This window comes from Anomaloglossus baeobatrachus, chromosome 3 (assembly GCF_048569485.1).
Source record: "Anomaloglossus baeobatrachus isolate aAnoBae1 chromosome 3, aAnoBae1.hap1, whole genome shotgun sequence".
NCBI lineage: Eukaryota > Metazoa > Chordata > Amphibia > Anura > Aromobatidae > Anomaloglossus > Anomaloglossus baeobatrachus.
Genome location: NC_134355.1, coordinates 217,765,300 through 217,789,972, shown reverse-complemented (window position 1 = coordinate 217,789,972; position 24,673 = coordinate 217,765,300). Strand labels below are relative to the sequence as shown.

Sequence of the window (24,673 nt, the reverse complement as noted above, 5' to 3'; positions counted from 1 at the left end):
CCGGGTTAATAACTGTTGTTAACAAAATAGAATGTATTAACAAAAATGTATTCTGCACACAAAAACCACAAAACAAATAGATAGAAATGTAATTATTAAAAGGCAAAAACTAAGCTAATCGAAGCATTTCATAACATATATTTCAAACACCACAGATAGTCCACATAGATTTAACTAAATTGGCCAAGTAATGTTCTCCGTCTGTCTCTTTCCAGGTCTGTCTCATTCCAGGTCTGTCTCTTTCCCCATCTGTCTCTTTCGCCGTCTGTCTCTTTCCCCGACTGCCTGTGTCTGTCTGTCTCTTTTTTTGTCTGTCTCTATCTTTCTGTTTCTTTCCCCATCTGTCTCTTTCTAGGTCCGTCTCTTTCCCAGGTCTGTGTCTTTCCCTGTCTGTCTCCCCGTCTATTTCTCTGTCTCTTTCCCTGTCTGTCTCTATCAAGGTCTGTGTCTTTCCCCATCTATCTTTGTCTGTCTCTCTGGCTGTCTCCTCCTTCCCTGTCTGCCTGTCTCTGTCCCTGTCTGCATGTCTGTCTGTCTCTTTCCCCATCTGTCTTTTTCCAGGTCTGTCTCTTTCACCGTCTGTCTCTGTCTGTCTCTTTCACCGTCTGTCTCTGTCTGTCTCTTTCCCTGTCTGTCTATCTCTCTGTCTCTTTCCCTGTCTGTCTCTCTGTCTCTGTCTGTCTCTCTGTCTGTCTCTCTCTATCCGTCTCCCCACCGACATCTTATTACCTCACATATAAGCTTCTTATACTATCAATGTCTTTTGTTCCTATAGCAACCAATCACAGCTCCTACTAATAACCTGTAGTTTCAGGCTCCATTTACTTTAATGGAGGCATGTTTTTTGTAGAGTAACTGTAAAGCGCGGGGTTAAATTTTCCTGTCAAAACATAGTCTGCGACATTCCCTGGGTCATATGAGGTGTCTGTGCAAAATTTCGTGATTGTAAATGCGATGGTGCGGATACACTTTTTGTTTCACTTTTTCCCCATTATGTAGATAGGGTAAAAATTGATTGGTAAATTGGAACGCGCGGGGTTAAAATTGTGCCTTACAACATAGCTTATGACGCTCTCGGGGTACAGATGTGTGAGTTTGCAAAATTTTGTTGCTGTAGCTGCGATGGTGCAGATTCCAATCCCGGACATACACACATACATACATACATACACACATTCAGCTTTATATATTAGATGGAAGGCATACTAAACCAGCATGGCTACCACAGCATCTTGCAGCGGCATGCTATTCCATCCGGTTTGCATTTAGTTGGACCATCATTTATTTTTCAACAGGACAAAGACCCCAAACACACCTCCAGGCTATTTAATTTGACTAAGAAGGAGAGTGATGGGGGGCTACGCCAGATGACCTGGCCTCCACAGTCACCAGACCTGAACCCAATCGAGATGGTTTGGGGTGAGCTGGACCGCAGAGTGAAGGCAAAAGGGCCAACAAGTGCTACGCATCTCTGGGAACTCCTTCAAGACTGTTGGAAGACCATTTCCGGTGACTACTTCATGAAGCTCATCAAGAGAATGCTAAGAGTGTGCAAAGCAGTAATCAAAGCAAAAGGTGTCTACTTTGAAGAACCAAGAATATAAGACATATTTTCAGTTGTTTCACACTTTTTTAAGTATTTCATTCCACATGTGTTAATTTAGTTTTTAGTTATGACAATAAAGAAAACTCTTTGAATGACAAGGTGTGTCCAAACTTTTGGTCTGTACTGTATATATATATATATATATATATATATATATATATATACCGTATATATATACACACACATACACACAGCTCTGGCAAATATTAAGAGACCACTGCAAAATTTTCAGATTCTTTGATTTTTCTCTTTATAGGTATATTTTTGATACAATGTAAATTGTTCTTTTATTTAATAAATTGCTGACTAGAGATGAGCCACCACCCTAGTGTTCGAGTTCCGTTCGTCAAAAGGCGGGTGTGTTCGTCGAACGTTCGCTGAACGTTCATCAAACACCATCGAACCCTATTGAAAACAATGACAGGCAAACACAAACACATACAAACACATAGAAAACACCTTCTAAGGTGTCCAAAAGGTGACAAACAACTCAGAAGACACCACAAACACATGGAAAAGTGACAAGTACATATACTCATGCAGAAAGAAAAGAACTGGACGAGTAAAAGGAGGAGAAGACACAGATATAGGCATGTCATGCCCTTCTAAAATCATGTAAAACACAGCAAGAGGACTCCAACAAGAGTCTCCATTTTTTCCAAAAATTTGGCCTCAGACACCACTTAAGTGGGATCAATTGTCTCACAGTTGCAAACTTACAATGTTTATTTGCATGAAGCACAATTAAAAATACACAAACCTTTACTCTCCCCAGGATGACACAGGGGTAGAAAAGTCCTTGCGGATCCATGACTTGTTCATCTTGATGAACGATCATCTAAAACACAGCAAGGGGACTCCAACAAGAGTCTCCATTTTTTTCCAAAAATTTGGCCACAGACACCACTTAAGTGGCATCAATTGTCCCACAGTTGCAAACTTACAATGTTGATTTGCATGAAGCACAATTAAAGATACACAAGCCTTTACTCTCCCCAGGATGACACAGGGGTAGAAAAGTCCTTGCGGATCCATGATTTGTTCATCTTGATAAACGTTAGTCTGTCCACATTGTCACTGGACAGGCGTGTGCGCTTATCTGTCAGCACACCCCCAGCAGCACTGAATACACGTTCCGAGAAAATACTGGCTGCAGGACATGACAAGATCTCCAAGGCGTAAGTGGCGAGCTCAGGCCATTTTTCCAGATTGGAAGCCCAAAATGAGCAAGGCTCCAGTTGCACAGTCATGGCCTCGATATTTGTGATGCCTTGGCCTATCAGGAAGTCACACGGTATTGTGCAATCTGCCCTTCTGTACAGTATCCACCATCCTTGGTTACGGATCTTGGTCCTTTGGTGTTACTATGAGAAGTATACAAGGCACTCCCAAGATGATTTGAAGAAAAATTTAGTCATGTGCATAACAAAAACGTTTTCGGTCCTATGTGGACCTTCCTCAGTACCACTATACAGAAATAAATAAATACAAAAATAAATAAAAAATAAATGGTATACAACAAAGAGGAAAAAAAACATACAAACAGTGGTAATAAATGACATACATGTGTCAATTCTGAATTATTCACAATATTCAAAATTCATATTGGGTCAAAAAAAATGGATCAAAAGTACAAAAAAACTGAATATAAAAAAAATATATATATATACACACATATACATACATATATAAAAAAAGGCAGGAGAGGAGGATAAGGATAAAAAAAATGAGGGAAAGGAGAAGATAAATGTGAAAAGAAAAGAGTGGAGAAATGAGTGAAAAAAAGGAAGCAAAGAGGGATTCTGTTAGTGTCATGTATTTGAATGAAAAGGAAGTTCAGCATATACACTTAGGACTTTTTGCTATGCACATGAATAAATTTTTCTTCAAATCATCTTGGGAGTGCCTTGTATACTTCTAAGGCTATGTGCCCACGCTGCGGATTTACCGCGGATTTTGCCGCGGATTTGCTGCGGATTTACCGCGGATTTCCCGAAAATCTGCAGCAGCGGCACTTCCAAGCCATTTCAATGTCATTTTGGAAATGCTGTGTCCATGCTGCGGATTTTTCCGCTGCGGATTTGCCGCGGATTTTGATGCGGAAAAATCTGCAGCATGTCAATTATTTGTTGCGGATTTTGGTGCGGATTTGGGTATAGAATGGGGAAAAAAAAAAAAATCCGCATCAAAATCCGCGGCAAATCCGCGGTAAATCCACGGCAAATCCGCGGGTGCGGATTTGCCGCGAAAGTCGCGGATTTTCATGCAGAAAAATCCGCAGGTACATTCTACCGTGGACACATAGCCTCACTGTTTGGCTTTGGAACCTGAAGTGCACCCGAATATCTCCTAGACGCATATATAGGAAGTGCCATTCTCTTCTTGCTATAATTGATACCTTTGGATGAGCATTCCTGACAAATATGTCGAATACGTTTTCCTACAACACTGAGGAAACTTCTACAATTATATCTCAAACCACGATCTCTGGTGATTTCCTTCTACTTCCTCTTAAGGAGGCTAAAGGAAAGGAGTTTGAAAAGGAATCGCGTCATCTCATCAACTTCGAACTACATTGTGCAACTCTCACAGAGTATTTAAAAGCTCAGAGGATACCTCGGGGACTCCGGGTTTCTCTACGTCCCACTATCTATAGTGAGGACACTGAATACAAAAAGAGGTTTGAACAAATCTTGAATAAATGTTCATTGGACCTTATGACACTGACGGTTGACTATCTACAAAAAGATATCAAAAACACTAAGGAACGCATAAGGAATATTTAAGTACAATTGGAGACAGCCAGTGCCACAGCTGAAGAATTCAACAATTTCAAGCATAAAATACAGAACAATTTGGAACAACATAGAAAGGATCTTGAAAATAGAAAACGCAGCAAAGTCATTCGAGACGCAGACGACTACAGCCAAGGGAGGGTCTACAGATGGCAGGACAACTACTCCACCCCCCGGTTCCGCTACCAGTCCAGACGATCTGTATCAGATTATTTCAACTCAAGTACGGACAGCGAGCGCAGGGGCCCGTCCACAAGCAACCAACTTCCTTTTTTAGGTCCAAGAGGCGGTCACGCAGGACGGAGAAAAAGACAAGACATGGTGGACATTGCAGAAGGATTCGACACCTCCAGAACAACCAGATCACAGGTAAAGAATCCCTAGTGATAAATCTATCTTCCAAGGTACTTAGTACCACACAACTAGCTGTTCTACAAAAGGGCTTATCCTTTTGCCCAACCTCCAAACCCAATACTTTTGAGTTGGATATGGATTTACAACGGTTCTTCAGAACCCTGAGGATTAAGATTCATTTTGAGCATAAGCCCTTTTTATCTGCTACTCCACTCAAACAATCAACCATCTCAGTGTCTGATTTGGGTTTGAGGTCCAAAAGCATGTATCGTCCTCCTTGTGGTACTCCACCTGTTGAAGCTTTCATTGATTTTGTTAAATCTGACTTTCAACAACTCCGGCATGATATTACTTTGAGTAAGATTCATCATCACAACAATCTTTCTCCATTGGACCGTCAAGCACTACTTGACTTATCCAATGATAAGGACCTCACCATAAAGCCGGCTGACAAAGGCGGGGCTGTTGTGATAATGAACAAGATTGATTACATTAGGGAAGTAGATCGGCAACTCGGTGATGGTCAGATATATAAAAAAACTAACCTGTAGTCCTCTGCCGTCTCTTATCAAAATCGTAAACATTCTTTCATACCATTTACACCTAGGCACCATTGATTCCAAGACAGTAGATTTCCTCACCAAATCCAATCCCATCACCCCAGTCTTGTATATACTTCCCAAGGTCCATAAAAGATTGGACAACCCACCTGGGAGACCCATAGTGGCGGGCTCAGACTCTGTTCTCTCTCCCCTATCGATCTTCTTAGAAAAGATCCTAACTCCCTTAATCAAAACCACAAAATCCTTCTTTCTAGACACCGGTGCATTCCTTCAGACCATCAGAGAATTGGGACAGGTTAACAAAGAGGCACGCCTAGTAACAATGGATGTAGCCAGCCTATATACCAGCATACCTTATGATGCTGGTATATCTGCGATCAAAGACCTTTTGACCCAACATCACTTTGATCCATCTGTGATATCCCTATGCCTCGACCTGTTGACATTGGTTCTGAAAGAAAATTACTTTCTCTTTGGGGATAATTACTACCTCCAGACGCAGGGTACTGCAATGGGCTCTAACGTAGCCCCCCTTACGCAAATAGCTACATGACTAAGTTTGAGGATGAAGTTGTTTACCCTAACCCCATATTTCAAACTTATTGTCCGGTTTGGAAGAGATTCATAGATGATGTCTTTTGCGTTTGGGCGGGGCCCGTTGGAGCCCTTCACGACTTTTTTGAGCAACTCAATACAGCCTGGCCCGGTCTACATTTTACCCTACAACAGGATCTACATAAAATCAACTTTATAGACACCACTGTCCTCAAGGATTCTGAGGGAAATCTGTCTACTAGATTTATTTACCAAAAGTACAGACAAAAACACCCTTCTCCATTATTCCAGCCATCACCCTATGTCCGTTAAAAAATCCATTCCTATTTCTCAATTTCAAAGAGTCAAACGAATAGTATCTGATAAAGATACTCTTAACCTAAGATTACAAGAAATGCATAACAAATTTTCTGCCAGAGGCTACCCGTCACCATTGCAAGTTAATAGCAGCGAACATACTAGTAGTATCACTAAGAAAAATTAAAAAAAGAATACCCTTTCTACATACGTTTCATCCTTTTGCTTTTAGAATCCACAAAACCATACTCAAAAATTGGCATATTTTGACACAAGGATATCCCAACATCCCTGAATTCAAGACACCTTTTTTACCCTGTTATAAGAGACCACCAAACATTAAGGACAAACTCATCAGGGCGGATATAGGCCCCATACAAAAAATTCCCAAGCAAAGGTTTTTTGGAACACCCAAGTCTGGCACCTTTCCCTGTCTCAGTTGTCCTCAATGTAACAATGTTCAAAAGGGTGACTGTTTTTACAATCCACATACTGGTACAAGATAGCTCATACACAATTACTTTACATGTAAAGCGGTCAATGTGGTCTATATCATCAAATGTCCTTGCGGTCTCCTTTATATGGGCGAGACCACCGAACATATAGGAGACCGCATATCCAAACATAAATCCACCATTAGATGCGAAAACCTTCTTTTGCCCATCCCGTATCATTTCAAAAATGCCAGACATGCCATCTCACAGTTAAAGTTCCAGGTCATTGATCCTGTAGACACTCCCAGGAGGGGTGGCGATATGATCAAACTTCTCAAAAAAAAAAGAGAGGCTTACTGGATTCATGAGCTCAGTACTTTAGCTCCCAGAGGACTTAATCGGGAGTATGAACTCCAGTCCTGTGAATCTTTATGCATATAAATGACTTTTTGTACCAGATTTATTATGTTTATGTCATGACAAGATATGATCATCCTCTAACTCAGTTCTCTTTTTTCTAGAAAAAAATATTGATTCCATCCTGTGGTCTACTCTTCACTGTTCTCTTATTGTTCTCCTACCATCATCACCGTCTCTTGAATATCAGCTATCTTGTACCAAGCACGGAGAGCCTTATGCTAGTACCATCCCAGGCACCTGTTTATGTCTGCGCATCCTCTAAATCACGGATCTACTACTTTGCTTTGTTTATCCACCAGCATGGAGTTCTCCACGCACGCCCAGTGCCTGTCTGCTCCATATTCACTATTCCCTGCCCAAAACATGCGCAGTCTGATACTTGTCCCTAGCACTTGGCTACATCAGCCACACTGAGGGTTAAACACTGCCCTCATTGTGCACACGTGACTCCACGCTGCTCCAAGGCACCGCCCCAATTAATTAACACTCCTATTTAATCCAGCCCCTCTGGCCACTGTCATGGCAGCCCCCAATACAGCGGTGGATTCCGCGTCTGACAGCCTACACAGCGTGTTCCCTCACACATGGTAAGTTCACTGGCGTCCTCACCTCCTGTAATCATGTCTGCAATATTTGTCTTATTCCCCGGACCTCTTTATCTGCTCACCCACTCCACCTTCCCCCTCCCTCTCTCTCTGCTTCTTAGGCTATGTGCGCACGTTGCGTACATCACTGCAGAAATTTCTGCAGCGATCTAAAGAGCACACGTGCGCTTCAAATCGCTGCCGAAAATGTCCGTAGTGAAAAAAAAAAAAAGCCGATTCCATGCGCTCTGCCTGCAGCTCCTGCCGTAGACAGGGCAGGGGCTGCCGGCAAAGCGCAGGAAAGAAGTGACATGTCACTTCTTAGAACGCGCGCTTTGGGCAGCAGCCGAAGCGCTGCGCTCTAATACGCCACGTGCGCATGGCTCCTGCACAATCTCCATAGATTGTGCAGGGGACGCAGGATGCATGCAGTTACGCTGTGCTATAAAGCGCATCGTAACTGCATGTAATTACGCAACGTGCACACATAGCATTCCTTAGACTTTTTGTCATGTCTCTCTCTTACATCCTTGCTTCTCATATCCTCCCAGTTCTCCATGAACACAGGCCATTGCATTTTATAGCCACATATTACATCTTACGTTCTCAACAGCCATATCCACACCTGCCACTCACCTACATTCATTATAACACATAGATTACTGCATCATTTTCTCCATACTCCACGATATCTCCAAAACTCACATCTTTATCATACTCACCTCATTATGTTAATCCCTTTTTACAATATCATCCCATACTGCTCACACGACTTTCTTAACTCTTTCCTTCCCTTTCCACCCCCTTTCTATTAACCATTTAGTCCTAAATGCTGAACTTCCTTTTCATTCAAATACATGACACTAACAGAATCCCTCTTTGCTTCCTTTTTTTCACTCATTTCTCCACTCTTTTCTTTTGACATTTATCTTCTTTCCCTCATTTTTTTTCTTTTTTATCCTTATCCTCCTCTCCTGCCTCTTTTATATATGTATGTACATGTGTGTGTGTGTGTGTATATTATTGTAATATTGTGAATAATACAGAATTGACACACGTATGTCATTTATTACCACTGTTTGTATGTTTTTTTTCTCTTTGTTGTATACCATTTATTTTGTATTTATTTTTGTATTTATTTATTTCTGTATAGTGCTACTGAGGAAGGTCCACATAGGACCGAAAACGTTTTTGTTGCGCACATGAATACATTTTTCTTCAAATCATCTTGGGAGTGCCTTGTATACTTCTCACTGTTTGGCTTTGGAACCTGAAGTGCACCCCAATATCTCCTAGACGCATATAAAGGAAGTGCCATTCTCTTCTTGCTACCTTTGGTGTTACTACAGCTTAGCCAATCAAAATCCTAGGAACACTTCCCACTTTAACCTACCAGACACACCATTGGGGGGCCTGAAGGGAATAGGGCCGCCCACATGGGTGGTTGGTGAGGAAAAGTGAGGAAAATGACAGTTGAGCTTGAGCAGTGGAGAGTGAAAGGAGAGGAGGTGGAGTGGTGGCTCTCGTGAGCAGAGGCCACGGAGGAGAGCTCTGTGTACTAGGTGGCAGACGTTGGTCTGGGCCTAGTAGGAGCTGGAACTCCAGTCACAGGGGACAGAGTCAAGGGGCACGAACTACCGAGGAGGGCGGCCGGCGACCTTCAGCTATCACCGAGCAGGGGCCAGGGCACAACGGGGTACGTGGACCCTAGGCCGGAAAGTAGCTTCACGCGTTCCGGTAATTTACCCGACGGGGGTGAAGACTTCGAGTGTCATCCCCAACCCGCTCCAAAATCGGGGTACTAGCGCACCGATGGGATAGGACTTTCCCAATACAGTCCAAAGAAATCTTATGAACCCTGAGAGCAAGCTCACTCCGTTAGCCATACGGGTGAGCGGGACCCGAAGAGTTTTATACCCACGGGTCCAACAGAGACAAAGGTGCCAAGGACAGGGCCACAGGCTAACAGCAACACCAAGGGCACGGACCCAAGCGTGCTCCCTACAAGCTACAGTGGTGCTCAGAATTCTGGTTTACAAGCTGTCGGTGTTGTTATTCCTGGACTGAGTGAGTACACTGAAATACCCCTGTTCCTATGCCAGCGGCACCCATTCACCAGCCATCCAACGGGCCCCGGGACACAAACCCCCTACCCACGGAGGGGTAAAACATCACACACCATCGTCACCGGTCTCCCCAACCGCAGCGATGGTCCCTCACATTACAACGCACCGTGGGTGGCGTCACGAACTTTCCAAACCCCCTATACATAGCCCCCCTTTCATTCGAGTGGCCACGCGATCCGGGTCCGGAGACCCCTCGAGCCAATCCGGATCCGAGCAGCGGACCGGCTGCTGGCACAGGGGGGGCACATATTCACTTGGAGATACTCCTGTATCATCTTCTCCAGGCGTTGACTATGTGTCAGACTTCTTGTGTCTTGTGGCCTTGCAAAGGATGGTCTAAAAACATTCATGAAACGATTCCATAAAACTGCTGTTACCACCAGATACGGTGTTGCTGGTACTGTTTGAGTGATGATAACTCGACAGTCCCATGGTTGGCAAGTTAGAACTGTGATATTCACTCTGTGCACCACTGGTGTTTAGTGGAAAAGCCAATCTCATATTGTGTAATAGCTTCTGCTGATACTCCTGCATATATGCTTCCCTTTCTATGGCAGGAATTATTTTGCCAAATTTTGACTTGCACCAGGGAGCCAAGAGTGTGGCAACCCAGTAGTCAGCATTACTTCGAAATTCTGATGATCCGAGGGTCACGTTGAAGGTAGTGAAGCAAGAAGGCGCTCATGTGTCTTGCGCATCCAGGAGGACCAAGTCCTTGCTGTGTTGGTGGCGGCGAGGTGAGAATCATGCTTCCTTTCTCTGCCCTCTCCCCTCAACCTCGCACAACAGACATGTGATCAAGGTCTCCCTCATCTGCTGATTATTCCATGCCCATCGCCAGTTCGTCCTCCATTTCTTCCTGGGCTCCTGCACCTTCCTCAACAGTTTGGCTGCAACCATGCGCCCTTGTTAATCCCTCTCCCCCTCCGTCCCATGCCTGCCGCCTTGGTGATGCTGACCATCTGGACCTTGTAGATCTTGGCATCCCTTCCACATATGAATCCTCCTGTACTTCCTCCCCTTCCTCTTGTCCCATCACCTGACTCCGAATACTGTTTAGAGTGTGCTCTAGCATGTAAATGACTGGAATTGTCATGCTGATAATTTGCATCGTCAGCGCTAAATATCTTTGTCGCCATGTCGAAACTGTGCAGAAGGGTGCATAGGTCCTCGATCTGAGACCACTCCAGCAGCGGGATCTGCCCCACCCCTGGATCTCTTTGGCCCAGGCTATACGTCATATCGTATTGCATCAGGGCTCAGCAATGCTGCCACAGTCGATGCAACATGTGTAGATTCAAATTCCTGCGTGGCGGCACATCGCATTTCAGACAGTGAACCGGCAGGCCGAAATACTTCTGGAGCGATCAAAGTCGTTCAGCTGCGGGGTGTGAACAGCAGAAGTGAGCACATAGTGACCGTGCCCTCTGCAGAAGCCCATGTAGGTCGGGATAGTGGGTTAAAAATTGCTAGACAAAAAGGTTCAATACGGGAGCCATACAAGGCACGTGTGTCACATTGCCCCGGCGAAGGGCCGCATCCAGGTTTGCAGCGTTGTCACACACGGCCTTCCCTGGCTGCTGGTTTAGTGGAGACATCCATTGATGAAACTCGGTCTCCAGAGCTGACCACAAATCCTCAGCTGTGTGACTCACATTTCCAAGACATTTTAACGTAAAGACCGCCTGATGCCATTGAGCTCTGCTGCCAGCATAGTAAGGAGGTGTGCGGGATTCCTTGTGTGCACTTATGACGCGGGTGGCCTGACCAGACAGGCTTTAAGTGGAGGTGGAGGACCAAGACGAGGTGGAAGAGGCAGAAGCAGTTGAGGAACGTCTACATAGAGAGGATTGACGCACAACTCGTGGGGACGGCAAGACTTGTACAGCAGACCCTTCTCCATCTCTCACCATAGTTACCCAGTGCCCAGTCAGCGACATGATGTAACGCCCCTGTCCATGCTTACTGGTCCAAGTATTTGTGGTGAAATTCACCCTTCCCACACAGAGTTTCTCAAGGAAGCGGTGATGTTGTGTGCGACATGCTGGTGTAGTGTAGGCACACCTTTCTTGGAGAAGTAGTGGCGACTGGGCATCTGGTACTGGGGCACTGCGATGGACATAAGGTCTCAGAATTCCTGTGTGTCCCCCAGGCGGAAAGGCAGCATTTATGTAGCTAACAGCTTGCAGATGCTGAAAGTCAACCTCTTAGCTTTGTCATGGCTAGGAGGAAATGGTCTTTTACTTGTCCACATCTGAGGGACCGAGGGCTGACTGCTGTGCTGAGACGGCATTGAGTAGAGTGTCCCTGGCAAACTGCTGGTCAGTGAGGAAGGTGCAGGCGGAGATAGAATGTTGCCTTCATCCATAAGGTGGTGCTCTCGATGTCTGAGAGAGCTGAACACCTGCAGCTGTTTCCACTTCCAAAACAACTGATGACCTGCCAATCACACTGCCTGTTGCAGGTAAAGAGGTGGAAGGTCTGCGTCGAAAAGCATGTGTGACTGCTGTCCCCACAGTCACAGAGGATGAAGAGCACGCGGATGCACTTGATGGGGCAGACGGTGGTTGGCCCACCCCGCTAGGCTGCATTGTAGCACAGTGAGCTTCCCACTGTGACTTATGCTTCTGTGCCACCCCCATGCCAGCAGCTGGGCAGCATGGATCCAGATCCGCGGTGGCTTGAGGGGTCTCCGGACCCGGGGGTCGTGCGGCCACTCGATGAAAGGGGGACTATGTACAGGGGGATTAGAAAGTTCGTGACGCCACCCATGGTGCGTAGTAATGTGAGGTACCACCGCTGCTGTCGGGGAGCCCGGTGACGATGATGTAGCAGCAGGATGTTTAACCCCTCCGTGGGTAGGGGGTTTGTGTCCCGGGGCCCGTTGGATGTTGGTGCTGGGGGTGCCATTGGGATAGGAAAAGGGTTTTTCAGTGTACTCCCTCAGTCCAGGAATAACAACACCGACAGCTTGTAAACCAGAGTTCTGAGCACCACTACAGCTTGTAGGGAGGATGCTTGGGTCCGTGCCCTTGGTGTTGCTGTTAACCTGTGGCCCTTTTTTTTGGCACCTTTGTCTCTATTTGGACCCTTAAGTATGGAACTCTTCGGGTCCCGCTCACCCGTACGGAGTGAGCTTGCTCTCAGGGTTCACGCATAGGATTTCTTTTCACTGTATTGGGAAAGTCCTATCCCATCGGTGCACTAGTACCCCGATTTCTGGAGCGGGTTGGGTATGAATCTTGAAGTCTTCACCCCCGTCGGGTAAATTACCGGAACGCGTGAAGCTACTTTCCGGTCTGGGGTCCACGTACCCCGTCGTGCCCTGGCCCCTGCCCGGTGATAGCTGAAGGACGCCGGCTGCCCTCCTCAGCAGTCCGTGCCCCTTGACACAATCCCCTGCGACTGGGGTTCCAGCTCCTACCAGGCCCAGACCAACGTCTGCCACCTAGTAACTACAGGAGCCCTACTCCAGGCCGGTGACCTCTCCCTCTCAGAGAGTCACCTCAGCCTCCTTCTACTTCAATTCCCTTGCTCAACTGTCACTTTTCCACTTTCCCCTTCACCAACCCCCCAAGTGGGCGGCCCTATTCCCTTCAGGCCCCCCATTGGTGTGTCTGGTGGGTACAGTGTAAAGTGTCCCTAGGATTTTGATTGGCTAGAAACTGTTAGCAACACAAAAGGACCAGGACCCGTAACCAAGGAGGAGTGGATACTGTGCAGAAGGGCAAATTGCACAATACCCTGTGAAGACCTGATAGGCCAGGGCGTCACATTCCCCCTTGGTTAAACGTAGCTTGTCTGCGAGCTACAGGACACCAGAGGTTTATTTTTGTTTTGCTTTAACTGTAAAAAGGAAAATAATACAGGTTAATACATTTTTATTTACAATCTCCATCCCTCTCCGGGGAGGCAATTCACTTAAATGTTACTAGAAAGTTCATCGCCCAACCGTGGGACGCTACCGGTTTTTATGGTAACGGAGGCTCAACTTACTCCATTGCAGCCCCTTCCTGTGACAGTCTAGTCCCAACGTCCTGGATCCCAATGACCCGCCACCCAAACAACCTGTTCCACCTGGAAACCTATGGTGGGTCAGTGACCGGATTAATGTCCCGGGTGTTGTCTTTTAAGGCGGCGTTAAACGGTATGATATATCGTGTGATATGTTGTCGGGGTCACGGAATTCGTAACGCACATCCGGCATTGTTAGAGATGTCGTACCGTGTGACACCTCCGAATGATTGTTAACGAGCAAAAATACCGTTTCGTTGCTCGTTGACATGTCGTTTATTTCCATAATGTCGTTCCTCCTTCTGCGCGCAGGTTGTTCATCGTTCCCGTGGCAGCACACATCGCTACGTGTGACACCCCGGGAACGACGAACAACAACTTACCTGTGTCCCTCTGGCAATGAGGAAGAAAGGAGGTGGGCGGGATGTTACGTCCCGCTCATGTCCACCCCTCTGCTTCTATTAGGCGGCCGCTGTGTGAGGTCGCTGTGACGCCGAACATCCCTCCCCCTTCAGGAAGAGGGTGTTCGCCGCCCACAGCGACGTCGTTAGGGAGGTAAGTAAGTGTGACGGGGGTTTAATGACTTTATGCGACACGGGCAATGAATTGCCCGTGATGCACAAACGACGGGGGCGGGTGCGATCGGTCATGCGATCGCACGATAAATCGTTACGTGTAATGCCGCCTTTAGACGACTCTGGTTGGCACAGGAAGTGCAACTATGATACAATAAAGATAGATAACTCCGGCACACTATATGTTTCCCAAGGGGTTAAAGAAAGCACAAACGTAGTTGATTTCAAATCCTTTTCTTTTATTCGATGTGCAAAAAAAGTGAAGAAAGTGCTGTACAAACAGAAAGTCCGCCAGGTAACGACGTTTCGGCCAGAAGGCCTTCTTCAGGTCGGACAGACTAGAATCAAAAGGAAACACTGGTAGGTGGAAATGTAGGATACAAATAAGCGCTATCGACCATAAAGGTACACATAGTCACAGGCAAAGTAGATGGTGGCAAATGGGAACAACTCATATGAGGATGCGGTGGATAAAATATTGGCTTAATGAAGGAGGGTATCCAATCATGAGATCAAACGGGGATCTCTGTGCGCTGTAACTGGAGGCCATGCGCAAGAGGGTAGGTGATCCCAGAACTGCGGTAGCTCAATTGACATGTACTGTCCACGAGATAAAGGGGACACTGTATGGTCCAGGGATAAATTAGACAATCAAAGGCTGCAGGGAACTAGTCTAGGAGAGTACTCATGTGAAGTGACTATGAGGGTCCAGGTAACTGGCAAGCTAAGACTTCAGAGGATTAGCCTAGGAAAGGGGGGTGCTACGCCAGATGACCTGGTCTCCACAGTCACCAGTCCTGAACCCAATCGAAATGGTTTGGGGTGAGCTGGACCGCAGAGTGAAGACAAAAGGGCCAACAAGTGCTAAGCATCTCTGGGAACTCCTTCAAGACTGTTTTAAGACCATTTCCAGTCACTACCTCTTGAAGCTCATCAAGAGAATGCCAAGAGTGTGCAAAGCAGTAATGAAAGCAAAAGGTGGCTACTTTGAAGAACCTAGAATATAAGACATATTTTCAGTTGTTTCACACCTTTTTAAGTATTTCATTCCACATGTCTTAATTCATAGTTTTGATGCCTTCAATGTGAATCTACAATTTTTAGAGTCATGAAAATAAAGAAAACTCTCTGAATGAGGTGGTGTGACTTTTGGTCTGTACTGCATATACAGTGTATATATATATATATATATATATATATATATATATATATATATATATTATACTGTATATATATGCATAATGTACTGTATACAGTATATTATGTAATAGGGTTACTCACTCTGCTTCCTCCACGAGGAAATGACATGACAACTTCTTACTTTAACTGGTCAGCCAGTTCATTATACAGCCAGGGGCATAACTACCGCTGTCGCAGAGATCGCCACTTTGACCGGCCGCAGGGGTGCAGGGGGCCTCCCGGCCCCAGCCCCTGATTCAGATAGTAGTGTGTTGGAGGCTGCGCATCCAGCTGAAATACATGGCAGCACAGAGATCCGTCGGGTCACCGTACTGCGATGTGCCGGCCGCCAATTAAGACAATGAATATTGCTCCCCACACACACGATCCTGGGCATGGGGAGTAGATGCTGATAGCTGATGCTGCTGTAAGTGTCCACGCATGACACTGACATCATGAGCTACGCCGCTTACACACTGGTCAGTTGCCAGCGTTGCAGGAGGATGCCGGGGAGCGCAGGGTAGGTGAGTACTGTGGCCACCAGTTGCACAGGGCCACTTCTGGCAGACAGCAGATGGGGCGCTGCAGGGAGCAGCAATTCACTGTCATTGGCTGCTTCTGCGGTGCACAGGCTCTAGCACAGGGCGCTCCACTCTTCTGTGTCCTGTCTGCTCCCATCTTCACCACAGAGAGAGGGAGGAGGGGTGCCTGCACTGCTGTGGCCAGAGAATCTGCTTATAAAGACCCTCAGAACTCCAGGAGGCCAAGAAAGAGGTGAGTATAATGTGAATCATGTATAATGTGCTGTCTGTATGTGTTATGTATAAGATATGTTTGTCCTGTATAATGTGCAATATGTAGCTGTCTGTCTGTCCTTACTGCCTGTCTGTCTATACTGTCTGCCTGTGTATACTATCTGTCTGTCTGTGTATACTGTCTGTCTATACTCCAGAACAACAAAACAATCCTTTTGTCCAGCTCACCTGTTTTTCATAGGAGACTGCTTATCCAGGACCGTGCAAGGAAAAGGAAGGTAGCAGAACTCATGACATCAATTTGAAAAGAATTCCAGCAATCAAGTCCATGGAAAAATTTCTTCATTAAAAAATTTCACTTTTATTTAAAAATCCATATTAAAAAAGTCCATAGTAAGGTTCAAACTGCCCCACAAGAGGACGCGTTTCGAACAACCAAGTTCTTAATCTGTCTCTTACCCTTCTGAGAAAAAAAGGACTCATTAAAAAGGGGCTGAAACCCGGACATGGACATCATTAACATTATTATTTTTTTCTTATCATTTTTTTCATTTTTTTTTCTTTGAAATATTTATAATAAAGAGAAAAATATGAAAAAAATTATAAGAAAAAGATGCTTTGGATATTTAAATGTAGTGTTTCCCAAAGTGCTACATATGGAGGGTTAATGGGAGGTTTTTGCTGCACCTTTCACTGGTTAATGATGTCCATGACCGGGTTTCAGCCCCTTTTTAATGAGTCCTTTTTTTTCTCAGAAGGGTTAGAGACAGATAAAGAACTTGGTTGTTCGAAACGCGTCCTCTTGTGGGGCAGTTTGAACCTTACTATGGACTTTTTTAATATGGATTTATAAATAAAAGTGAAATTTTTTAATGAAGAAATTTTTCCATGGACTTGAGTGCTGGAATTCTTTTCAAATTGATGTCATGAGTGCTGCTACCTTCCTTTTCCTTGCACGGTCCTGGATAAGCGGTCTCCTATGAAAAACAGGTGAGCTGGACAAAAGGATTGTTTTGTTGTTCTGGAGCTGTGAGCAGAGTGTGTCCGTGCTCCCTGTTATATATGTTGCACAATTTTATACATTTTTGCACGAGTATTGGCTCTTATATTATTGGAACTAAAATCATAAATATTGTGCGATATTATAGAATGGAGATTGTCACAGATGATAATGATATACAAGATGATTTTTTTAACAATAATAACCAGAGAAGAATGGAAAGAGCAGCAAAAGTTTTTTGCACAAATAGACATGATGTCCCAATGGAAACACATATGGAATTGAACAAACTCATGTGGGATCTGGAGAAGATTATGTCATCTAGAATTCGTATGTGGTGGGACAGCAAGACCTTGCAGGCATATCTTGAAAAATACATGATCCCCAGAGGACTTCGCCTGAACAAGAGACCCACTACGGAGATCAATCAAGAATTCATGACTAAGTGGAATCTGATCCTGTCGGAGTGCTCAAGGAGGCTGATTCAGCTTATCATAGAACAGGAACAGTGCAAATTAGTGGATTTGGAAGGTAAGATGAAAGAAGTTGAGAACTCGTTGGCTCAATTTAATAATCTGGAATCTTATAAAATCATGAAGGAACAAATTAATACCAAGATTATTTCGCTGGAGGATAAAATCACAGACTTTAAAGAAAAGAAGTTTAGTCGGGATTCAAGAGACTACGAGAGTAACAGAGTATATACTTGGCATAGTTACCGGAGATACCCTCGGGATGGTCCTAAATCTATTCTAAAGATAAAGAGTAAAAATAATCAGAATAAAGTGAATTTTTCTTCGACGGATGCTGAATCAACGGATTTAGAATCCACAGACTACAATACGGATGCGTCTGACGGTAATGTGGAGAATCCATCTACTTCTATGGTTAACTCAAAAAACCAACTTCCTTTTCAGAAAAAACAAAGAAAAAAACAAGAAGGGCCGGTCGCAGGCATAGAAGAAAACGAATATCAGCATGGACACTTTACGAGGGGGAAGAAGAAATAAATAAAGGAAAATTGCAGTCTGTAATAAATATGTCAGCGTGCATTTTGAGTGAAAATGAGATCAAAGTCTTGGATAAAGGTTTGAATTTTGTGCCGAATGCAGGATTCAACTTGTTTGAGACTATACTTGATGTGAATAAATTTATTCGGAAACTGACTGTCAGAAGACATTTTTTTTGTGATCAGGAGAGGGAGATAGAGGAATCTCATCAGCCTGATGCGTTTTTTCCCCCTCGTCATTCTGTGAGCAGCTGGCGCCGCAGGATCTGCGGGATCTTTCTATGGATGTTTTGAAACTTACGGGTCCAGATGATATGGTTAATAAAAAAAGAATACCTAATCCGGAGTTTTATCCGATTGCGTCTAGGTCAGATCAGATGACAGATTTTCAGAACATTGTTGAGAAGGAACTGACTTATCTGTATAATCGTAAAAAACCTATAGTTCAAAATCTGTCCAGAAAGGAAAAAGATGCTATAAAAACGCTGCAGAATAATCCAAATATTATTATAAAGAATTCTGATAAGGTGGGAGCAGTGGTGGTGATGGACGTAGGACTTTATGAGAGAGAAATTCTGAATTTGCTCAGAGATAGTGATACGTATAAAAGCATAGATTATGAACCTACAAAGGAAATAAAGAATGCCCTGGAGAAATTGACAGATGAGGGCTTACAACTGGGGCTAATTAATGTTAAACAGAAAGAGTACTTCATTCCCTCATGTCCGCGTACATCACTTCTACATGCTCTCCCCAAATCTGATAAGGATTCATTTCCGCCCAGTTTTAGACCCATAATTTCGGGCATTGGATCAATGACAGAGCATTTATCAGAGTGGCTTGATGACCATCTACAGGCACTTGCAAAAGCATCTCCGAGTTTTGTATTGGATGGAAAACATGTTTTGAATATTTTGTCAAATGTAGAGTGGAAAAAAGGTTATAGTTGGTTAACGTGTGATGTGCAGACAATCTACACGTCGATCCCGCAATACTTGGCAATTTTGGCTCTGAAAAATCAGCTCGTACGGTACTCTGGCTACACATCTGACTTACAAGAATTTATTTTGGAGGTAACTAGTTTATTAAAAAACAACTATTTTTCCTTCTTGGGTAATCATTATGTCCAACTGCAGGGATGTTCCATAGGTTCCAGGTTCTCTCCATCTCTAGCGGGGATCTTCATGTTCTGGTGGGAGGAGCAATTTATTTTTAATCACTCTAATCCCTTCTCGCCAGATATTGCTATATACCTTAGGTATATAGATGATATACTAATTATATGGTGAGGGAAAACAAATAGAGTGAAAGATTTTCTATCTTATATTAGTAACAATGCTCACAATTTATTTTTCACCCACCAGCATGAGGAACAGAAAATAAACTTTTTGGACATGACATTATGCACTAATTCTAGTACTAGCATAACAGAATGTAGATTGTATCGAAAACCTGCAGCAGGGAACTCTTTGCTTCATGCAGGGAGTTGTCACCCGAAGCACGTTATCGAAAACATCCCGACAGGTGATTACATACGAGCAAAAAGGTGTTGTACTAGTGAGGAGGACTATAGGTTGGAATGCGATATTATTGATGAAAGATTTTTAGCCAGAGGTTACCGTCGAGGTAATTTAGAAAGAGCAAAAAAGAAAACTAATTTGAAAAATAGAGCGCAATATTTGAAAGTAAAGGAAGTGAATAAAAAGCCAAGTAATAATTTACCTGTAGTTTTCTCCACGAAATTTAGTAAAAATTATCATGAGGTGGTATATGTGATTAAAAAGTATTTGCCGATACTGTCAACTGATGAAACTTTGTTTAAAATCTTGAAAGAAGGGGTTAAGTTTGTGTCTAAACGAAATGCAGCTTTGAATGCGTTATCACCCAGTGACCACACAAATAGATCTGGTGTGAATGGAGTGGAGAAAACTGCAGGTAATTGGTTGCCCACAAAAGGATCGTATAAGTGTGGACGCAAATCATGTGGTTTGTGTGGTTTTATGCAGAATACTAAAAGTTTTTCTTCCTATAGCCAAGGAAAAAATTATGAAATAAATTCCATGATAAATTGTAGTACGGATCATGTGGTCTATTTGATATCCTGTGTAGCTTGCCGATTGCAATATATTGGTAGCACTTCGCGTCCCTTAAGGAAAAGAATCTCCGAACATGTGTATGACGCAAATAATGTGACAACCAGGAGTTTGTCTGGAGTGTCTCAACACTTTCGGGATGTACACGCAGGGGATTTGAAGGATATGAAGGTAAATGCAATAGAAAGAGTAAAATTACCTAAAAGGGGGGGTGATTTAAAAAGGCTGTTGCTACACAGGGAGATCAAGTGGATTTTTTTGATGGGGACTAGATCCCCAATTGGCTTGAATAGGAGGAATGATGTATTATATGCATATTGAATTGAGGATGTGTTTTCAAATTTAAAATATATGTTTCCTCTTGTTGTTTCACATAATGGTGGATATGTTTAAAGGAATATGAATATTGTATGGATTAGTTTTTATAGTCTCTCTTTTTATAGAGAAAAAAAAGGGATTTCTTTAAAATCATAAAAATCCATTAAGAATCTTTAAAATCTTTGAAATATTTATAATAAAGAGAACAAAATGAAAAAAAAAGATAAGAAAAAAATGCTTTGGATATTTAAATGTAGTGTTTTCCAAAGTGCTACATATGGAGGGTTAATGGGAGGTTTTTGCTGCACCTTTCACTGGTTAATGATGTCCATGTCCGGGTTTCAGCCCCTTTTTAATGAGTCCTTTTTTTCTCAGAAGGGTAAGAGACAGATTAAGAACTTGGTTGTTCGAAACGCGTCCTCTTGTGGGGCAGTTTGAACCTTACTATGGACTTTTTTAATATGGATTTATAAATAAAAGTGGTAAATAGCAATTGGGGTAAGGTAAAAAGAGAAAAAAAAAAACTCCTAAAACATAACATTTAATTAATATGCATTAAAAAGTGGACTGCCACCATAAAAGAATAAAAAGTGTTATCATGGGCTGAAGAACCAAAAATACCAGCCTCAGACAGATACACTCAGGCACAAAATGCAGGGGGTATGAAAAAACAAGTCACACACATACCTGCATCATAGTCACAACAAAGATGGTTGCTACGTTAGGACAGCAAATACCATATACCAACCGCAACCATGCAGATGAAGAAGAAAAAAACGGTCTTACCGTATTTTCAAGGGCATAAGATGATAGAGCTCAACCACAGGCGACCTCACAGAGGGTCCTACACAAATACCTTTTGTTGGCTCAACCAAATAATGTACCTCCCGACGCGTTTCAATAAATGATCATCAGGGGAGTCTTGATAGGGTACTAATCGTCATACCAGCAATAACACCAGGACTAGCAGACAGTGAAATTGCCCCATGGACAGACCGATAGAAGTCCAGCAAGGAGGAACCCCTAGCTGCATGTGCCGCATATAAATAAAAGTGACATTTTTTAATGAAGAAAATTTTCCATGGACTTGATTGCTGGAATTCTTTTCAAATTGATGTCTGTCTATACTGTCTGTCTGTCTCTACTGTTTGTCTGTCAATACTGTTTGTCTGTGTATAATGTTTGTATGTCTGTGTATACCGTCTGTCAATACTGTCTGTCTGTCTCTGTGTACAGTCTGTCTGTGTATACTGTCTATACTATCTGTATGTCTGTGAGTCCTGAAAATAAAGAAAACTCTTTGAATGAGAACGTGTGTCTGTACTGAATATAAAACTTAAATGGAATCCTTGTACCTGTTGTACACTTTTCAAAAATTTACTTGCAAAACTGGTAACTTTCACTCTTTTCATTAAAACTGGTTGATTAGGCACTTATTTTCTATATGGAAAATAATAAACTATGAAAAATAACAAAAGAAAACCCCGATACCTAACAATTCTATGGCATCGCAACTACTGGTACTGTAACATTTTTACTTAAGGCCCTGTCACACACAGAGATAAATCTTTGGCAGATCTGTGGTTGCAGTGAAATCATGGACATATTGTTCCATTTGTACACGGCCACAAACCTGGCACTGATTGTCCACAATTTCACTGCAACCACAGATCTGCCACAGATCTATCTCTGTGTGCGACAGGGCCTTTAGCACCGCTCACTGGGAGGCAGGTAATCCACATCGGCGGCTGGTACTACTCGCTCATCGACCATAGCGAGCCGCTTCACATCTAGGGCATACCAGCCACGTTCACCCCAATGCCCGGTGTAGCTGACCACTTCCCCAGCCTCCAGGTTACGACCTGGATGGCCACTGGGGAGATGTTGCTCAACATCACGACGCGTGACAAACACTTCTTCGGAGAGATCTGCTTCCCATAGAAAACCCCATCCCTTCTCGGGGTTAAACCGCCTGACGTACCCTATATGTTGTGGGCCACGGACATGGAAGGTGGCCTTCCTTAGGTACTCTTTTCCTTCCAGGTTTGGGCAAGCATCTCCTGCTGTTGTCGCTCTTGCGGAGTCACTGCTGGTGTCATCTGTCATCATCGCCGGTGTGATTGTCGTTCCCAGTAGAGGGCATCAACATCTGGCCTCAGCTCTCCAACTGGTTTTGGCTTTACTTGAACTCTGGCGGCGCCAACAGCCGTCGGGATGCCGCACGGTAACGGAACAGGCAAACATCTTGGTTCCGCTCCCGTAGGTGCAAACTGAAGAACCAACTGCTCCGCAGGCGGGGTTGCAGGGTCCGGGTGCTCCGCCTCAGAGGACGGGCCCGGTGATGCGGTTGGGTCTGGTCTAGCCGGCGTCTGGGTGACCGCTGCCATGGCTGGAATGAGGGTCTCGGCCTAGATCTCTGCAGCTGAAGCTTCTGGCAAATACATTGAAGGTTTCGCTGCCGGGGTTGGTGGGGACAGCTCAGCGTCCGCCGAGGACAGGGTAGTTGGTGGTGGAGCGATCACCGCGATCGGGGACAGTCCGGATCCCTCAGCCGCTGTGGCCGAATTTGGGCAATAAATAAGGACTGCGTAACCGCTTACCCTCTCTTCACGTGGGATTTCGAACTCACGGGCTTGCACCGCCACAGCCAGGCTCCTCATCTCTTCCCTCCAGTGGTTCAGGATGAATAGGATCTGCGTCCGCATTCTCCTGCACAGCTGCTCCGTTTTCTTTTCTATCCTTGCCACGGTCCCAGGGACAGCATGTTCTGGGGACCAGTCTCGCTCTGCCATCTTGCCTCTGCGTCTTCCAGGAACGTTGTTGCAGAGTCCTGGCGTCCCTGGCGTCCCTGCTCCACTTCCGCTAGTAACACATTCTTGTCCGCCCCCTCGGTCTTTTCGCAGCACTCTCTCGCTCACCATGGCCCTCTGGGAACTACCAGGTTCCGGCCTTTTCAGGAAGACGAGGGACGGGGCCTAGGCTTCACGCGCTTTCTTGCAGAAGATGGTATTTTGGCGCGTAAAAATGGCGGAAAAATGGCGGAAAATGGCAGACTTGGCAGGAAACAGCATTTTGCCTTGCGGTCTTCGCTTTTCAAGGCGCACATCACCCAGGTAAGTGGGTCCTGCTCGTATCCTGTTCATGACACCAGAAATCGAGGTGTGCCACCCCCGTGCCAGCAGCTGGGCAACTCGGATCCAGATCCGCGGTGGCTCGAGGGGTCTCCGGACCCGGAGGTCGTGCGGCCAGTTAATGAAAGGGGGACTATGTACAGGGGGATTAGAAAGTTCATGACACCACCCACGGTGCGTAGTAATGTGAGGGACCACCGCTGCTGTCGGAGAGCCCGGTGACGATGATGTAGCAGGAGGATGTTTAACCCCTCCATGAGTAGGGGGTTTGTGTCCCGGGGCCCGTTGGATGTTGGTGCTTGGGGTGCCGTTGGGGATAGGAAAAGGGTTTTTCAGTGTACTCACTCAGTCCAGGAATAACACCGACAGCTTGTAAACCAGAGTTCTGAGCACCACTGCAGCTTGTAGGGAGCACGCTTGGGTCCGTGCCCTTGGTGTTGCTTGTTAGCCTGTGGCCCTGTCCTTGGCACCTTTGTCTCTATTTGGACCCTTAAGTATGGAACTCTTCGGGTCCCGCTCACCCGTATGGCTAACGGAGTGAGCTTGCTCTCAGGGTTCACGCATAGGATTTCTTTGGACTGTATTGGGAAAGTCCTATCCCATCGGTGTGCTAGTACCCCGATTTTGGAGCGGGTTGGGGATGAATCTTGAAGTCTTCACCCCAGTCGGGTAAATTACCAGAACGCTTGAAGCTATTTTCCGGCCTGGGGTCCACATACCCCGTTGTGCCCTGACCCCTACCCCGTGATAGCTCAAGGCCACCGGCTGCCCTCCTCGGCAGTCCGTGCCCCTTGACACAATCCTCTGCAACCGAGCTTCCAGGCCCAGACCAATGTTTGCCACCTAGTAACTACAGGAGCCCTGC

General features: G+C 44.8%; 1 protein-coding gene across 2 annotated transcripts in view; it reads right to left on the bottom strand.

The window, feature by feature from the left end:
- KMO (kynurenine 3-monooxygenase) overlaps positions 1-24,673 on the bottom strand; it is a 1,795,071-nt gene that overhangs the window by 683,694 nt on the left and 1,086,704 nt on the right. The gene's annotated exons all lie outside the window — the stretch shown is intronic.